We start from the raw sequence: 5,689 nt of genomic DNA on the forward strand, positions 1-5,689 counted from the left end.
TTTAATAACTTACTCTCCGTCCCTTGGCTTCACTGCCCTGCGATATATACATTCCTTCCTTCATAACCCCAGCGTCCTCTGATGTATATTCCTCGTTCCTTAACTTCAATATATCCCCTTAAAACCACTTGAGTAGGACAGCCCAATACTTCTACACCCCGAGCACTTCTTCCATCAATATTTACACAATTTACTGCCCTATAATACTTCAATATCACTTCGTAACTTTAATATCTCCCCTTAAATCAGCCACTAATACTTTTACTTCACCCTCAACACTTCTTCCATTAATATCTACGTAATTCACTGCCCTGTAATACTTCTCCCCCATAACACTAGCACTTGGCAATATTCCTCGTACTAAAATTTGCATACTGCCTTGCTTTCCTTAATTCCCGCCGCCCTCCAAAAGTTTTATGTTTTATATCAACTTAATTGCATTTAACCCCCCCCCCAAAAAAAAACACTGAGAATTTCGGCGCACATCTCATCTGCACCTCCTGCCTTCCCTTCCTTAACTCCTTTACGGCCGCCTTTACCGCCGCCCTGTGGACACTTCCTCCTTTTATCACCCTGCCACGCTTGCACTTAAAGGATTCTTATACTCCTTTAATTTATTTGTATGTTATTATTAGTATTGTTATTATTACTATTATTTATTATTACTAAAACTGTGATAATCATTTTATTATTAATTATTGTTATTATTATTATTATTATTATTATTATTATTATTATTATTATTATTATTATTATTGTTAGTGGTGGTGGGAGTGGCGGTAGTAGTGGTAGTAGTGGTGGTGGTGATGGTGGTAGTAGTAGTAGTAGTAGTAGTGTCATTGCTGTTGCTGTTATTATAATCTTTTACTACTACTACTACTACTACTACTACTACTACTACTAATAATAATAATAATAATAATAATAATAATAACAATAATAATAATAATAATAATAATAATAATAATAATAATAATAATAATAATAATAACAATAATAATAATAGTAATACAAGGATTATTATAATCTAACATCGTGTTCCTTACACAGCCCGGATAGCTCAGTCGGTAGAGCATTAGGCTTTTAACCTAAGGGTCCAGGGTTCAAGTCCCTGTTCGGGCGGTTCTAGTTTTTTATTTTTTCTTAAACTAGTGTCAAGTTCACAAATCCACCTTAATTTTCAGCATTAGTAGCAGTAGTAACAATAGTAATAGTATAGTAGTAGAAATAGTAATTTAGTAATAGAAGTAGCAGTAGAAGTAGTAACAGCAGTAGAAGTAGGGTGTCTGTAGTAATAACAGCAACTCAAAATAGTTAAAAGAAATACAAAAAATACATAGATATGCCGAATAAATCAGTAAATAAACTTGCATGTTCTTAATATATTACTTAAAATGGTACTTCTATTAATTTTTCCTTATGTATTACCATAAATACATCAGAATATCATGTCACCAGTTTTTCGCAATAACGATTAAATTCACTTCCAGGTTGGCCCGATGCTGGCAGCCTCGATATTACCTCCGCGACGGACGCCGAAGTTGGTCTTTTGGCTCTAAAGTGGAAGGGAAGCACTTTGAATGTCACTTGGCAAAGGTCAGGCGAAAATTGATGAAGCTGAAGTCGTGAAAGTTGCAAAACGAAGTCCAACTCTGCTAATTAGGAGGCAGCGCCATCCGAGTTACAAGCACCCGCCGGGGAAATCAAAGGCCGAGGCGAGGTGATACTCAAATGCTTCTTTTTTTTTTTCGCGTCTTTAACTACTCTACTCTATGTGTCTGCTCTGTACTTAAAAAGAAAAAAAAAGGGTGAATTGTTTTTCTCTCTTACTTTTTTTTGTCTTCACCTTCTCATTTCTGTTCTATACTTAAAAAAAAAAAGTTAATTGTCTAATTTTTTCACGTCTTTTACTACTCTATTCTACGTGTATATCCTGTACTCAAATAAAGATTTCATTGTATGCCTCTTACTCTTTTGTCGTGTCTTCAACTGCACCACGCACAGCAATGTTTGTCCAGTACTTAAATAAAATAAAAGGGGGTTTACTTCTTTCGTGTCTTTAACCGTCTTTGTGTCTGACCTTTACTTAAAAAAAAAAAAAAAGTTCATTGTCTACTTCTCCTCTCCAGTTTCCAAGTTGAGTACACTCCATTGCCCTTTTCAATGGTATTTAACACATCATTCCTTATTCACAAAACACTCCGAGATGCTTTTTCTTCTCTTTTCTTTTCTTTACTTTTTTGTTTAACAGCTGTTTCTAAATATTTATTCTTCCAATCCCGTTTTCTTTTTTTTTCTTACTGGTATTTGTTAGTATGTGCAGCGTTTTTAAAGCTGTATACCGTTGCCTTTTTATTGCATGTCGCAATAAAAAGGTTAAAACGAGAGAAAAAAAAAAAAAGGGAGAAAGTCACAATACCATAACCAAAAGAGATTTCAGCCCATCGTGTCTGCTCAGTCCATAGTTTCAATGTTTGCACTCCACTGCTACTTAAACACTTTACTCCTCCAACTTCATTTATTACTTTTTTTTTTTTTCACCAAACTTCTGTTGAACTGCCACATAAAGGTTTACATAACATGGCCACTGTTGCACATGTTACCGCTGCCACATATATAACCCACTTTTTTTTTCTTTCCTAGGGAAGCCAACTCTCGTATATAAAACAACAAAACTACACAGAATGCATTACGTTATGACAAATGCTCAACGTGCGTTTCGGGGTCGACACTATTTACTCGTTTATTCATTTATTATTTACACAGCACGAGTCAGTCTGGTCCGGACAAAAACGAAGCAATCAGCCAACTTTTCAAACTATGACTGAAGGAGAAAATTCAGTGGAGCCAGCGCGGTAAACGGGTTCTTAACTTTAGGAGCAGTAGGCCCACATTTTGAATATCCCGTTAAGTTTTCTCATTAGAGTAAGAGGAATTTTAAGTAGTCTTCAGCGAGGGCGAGGTTTGCGACCCCCCACCGCACCACAGCAGGCCTTCTCAACTCCACACCGCCAGAACCACCACTACAACACGAGTTCATTCACTATCATCACCATCGCCACCACCACCACCACCACCATCACCACCATTAATAGTGAAGCAAACATCCTTGTCCAACCTCGGACATCAAGTTATTTTGCCCATCACCACCACATCACTAGCTCCACCACACCATCACCTATGTTCTTCTGCCCATTACCACCACATCATTAGCTCCATAACACCATCACCTATCAACATAAGCTCGTCAGGATCTCCTCATTATCACCATCATTACCAACATATTAGACATTCTCTCACCACCATACCAGACCACTTCACCATAATCCACATAAGAGTAGGCATAGACACTCTTCCCGTCACTCCCACACAAGCATCCACCTTTTAATTCTCTCCCAAAGGTTCAAACAGCCATCTACAATCACCATTACCACTAAGTCTGCCTCTGAGACAAGACCAAGTTGAAGAGACAAAACAGGGAAACTCTCCATTTCTCATCAGTTGTAGAGGAAAAACAACTCAGTTTTGGAGTTTGAAGTCAAAATGAACCAAGCAAGAAAACAAGAAGTCAATGTTCATCTAGTCTCAGTAGTTTTTAAAATATATAGTATGACAGCACACTAAGAAACAACTAATATTTTTACGGCACACCTGCCCTTATTAATGCCCCCATTAATCATTAGTGTACCTGTCAGTTCTCTTGTCAGCAGTACTGTAGCCATCTCTCTTTACTTCATAGTAGTAATCATCGTCACTAATACTGTAACCAACATAGGTACCATTGTACACCTATCATCGTTACCGCCATCGTCTTAAAAATGGTTATATAATTAAAACAAATAAAACACAGGCGTATGAAACGAAAAGAATGCGTATCATACAATAGAAAGCCTGAAAGCTCCATACGTGTATAAAATATTCCGTTTATTGAGGCCTATGATGAATTCCGGATTTGGTTACCGAATACAAATCCTCATTTCGTGTGCACTTTGAGCAATGTAACGAAGTTTGGCAGCGATTCAAATAAGAAAGTACATTAAAAATTCGGTCGATAAATGATATGTTCGAAAAAAAGACAGGATTAGGTACTCACCTATTATGCCGACTGCATCCTGACACAACTCAAGTATCACAATTGCCTTGTAAATGATGACATACCTGGAATGAGAGAAGTCACTAGTGAGTGCGACTGCACGGAGGAAATGACTTACTTAAATAATAATAATAATAATAATAATAATAATAATAATAATAATAATAATAATAATAATAATAACAATAATAATAATAATAATAATAATAATAATAATAATAATAATAATAATAATAATAAAGTTTTTTACTTTATGGTTCAGTATGTGGACCACCGAAAGATCTCGAGGGAGAGCCAGGTAAGAGCTGTCCTGTTTTCTTCCTTCTCATATATAAAAAAAGAAAAAAAAACACGATTAAATTTATATTGATGCGATATTGTTCGTGACTGTAGTCAATCAAGATATGTTTGAAGACAGCAATACTACAATGCAAAAGTGCAAAACTTTCGTATTGTAAGACAAGATTTAAAGCTATGAATATGTCCGAATTACTTACACACCTTCTTGGGCACTGTTCCTTTCAGTAGATCACACCAACTCAAGGTTACTACTCGAGACAGTAAAAAAAAAAAAAAAAAAAAAAAAAAAAAAAAAAAAAAAAAAAAAACACTTCCACCATGTTGATGTACGAGATAATTAACCAGTTATACAAATACCCATTTTGATGGCTGTCCTCCCATTACGCAAATAAAAGATTAAGGCCAGCCATTACGATAAGCTCTTTACCATTGTTAAATTGGTGGATAAAGCTAATGAGTCCCACGTTACTTTCAGGAGAGTAAGCAAGGGAACAATATGCAATTATGATATACGTGATAAGGAGAGCTAAAAGTGTTGGGATATTGTAAATCATTATTATATGTGTGTGCTTTCAAAATACTACTGATATAAACAAGCATTATATTGTGACTTGACAAAAACAATGATTCCCAGGGTGATTATGATACTAATGTGAACTCTGAATAACGTACGACACTTTTATGCACTGGCCATTTGTGTAGTAGGTACATATGTGAAATTGCATCGCATATTTAACACATGCTGCATATGGCTGCCGTCACAATTCCTAAATGTCAAACTGATGAAGAATAAGTTATGTTTGGACGAGTACACCAAGCCCATCATCACTTCGCACGTGCTTCACTGCAACCAGTAGGGAAACAGTTACAGCGAGCATGGTTGTTATTTGTGCGTGCTTCCGTGCAATTTTGTGTTGAATATATAAAGTTCAATTAATGATAAGTGGCATTCCAGTCATGCAGAGATAAAAGGCAACCCTCTCTATGAATTTTGCCTCAAGCTATAACAAGTGCATCAGTGTTTCTAGACAATCATGATGAAAGTGTGCAATCAACAATAAGGACGGATAATAGAATACACAACAATGGATTCTGACGCACTGCAAACTTTCCTTAACAGTATGAGTTTCATGAACAGATTAAACAAACTAATTAATATATTTCAATGAATCTTTTATCTTCCTATAGCAAGCGTTCGGAAATGAACAAACATATCGTAAGTAAGGGAGATAACAGACGCCAGCAAAATTTTTCGGTATCTTGTTTGTTTCCCAGTATTCATACATTAAGATATGC

The 5,689-nt window shown here is 35.9% G+C and overlaps 1 non-coding gene across 1 annotated transcript; it reads left to right on the plus strand.

The window, feature by feature from the left end:
• Positions 1 to 1,049: 1,049 nt before the first annotated feature.
• Trnak-uuu (transfer RNA lysine (anticodon UUU)) lies at positions 1,050 to 1,122 on the plus strand. The gene has a single exon. It is a non-coding gene; the product is annotated as a tRNA-Lys (tRNA).
• The last annotated feature ends 4,567 nt before the right edge of the window (positions 1,123 to 5,689 follow it).

The sequence above is a fragment of the Scylla paramamosain genome, chromosome 6 (genome assembly GCF_035594125.1).
Source record: "Scylla paramamosain isolate STU-SP2022 chromosome 6, ASM3559412v1, whole genome shotgun sequence".
NCBI classification, from domain to species: Eukaryota; Metazoa; Arthropoda; class Malacostraca; order Decapoda; family Portunidae; genus Scylla; species Scylla paramamosain.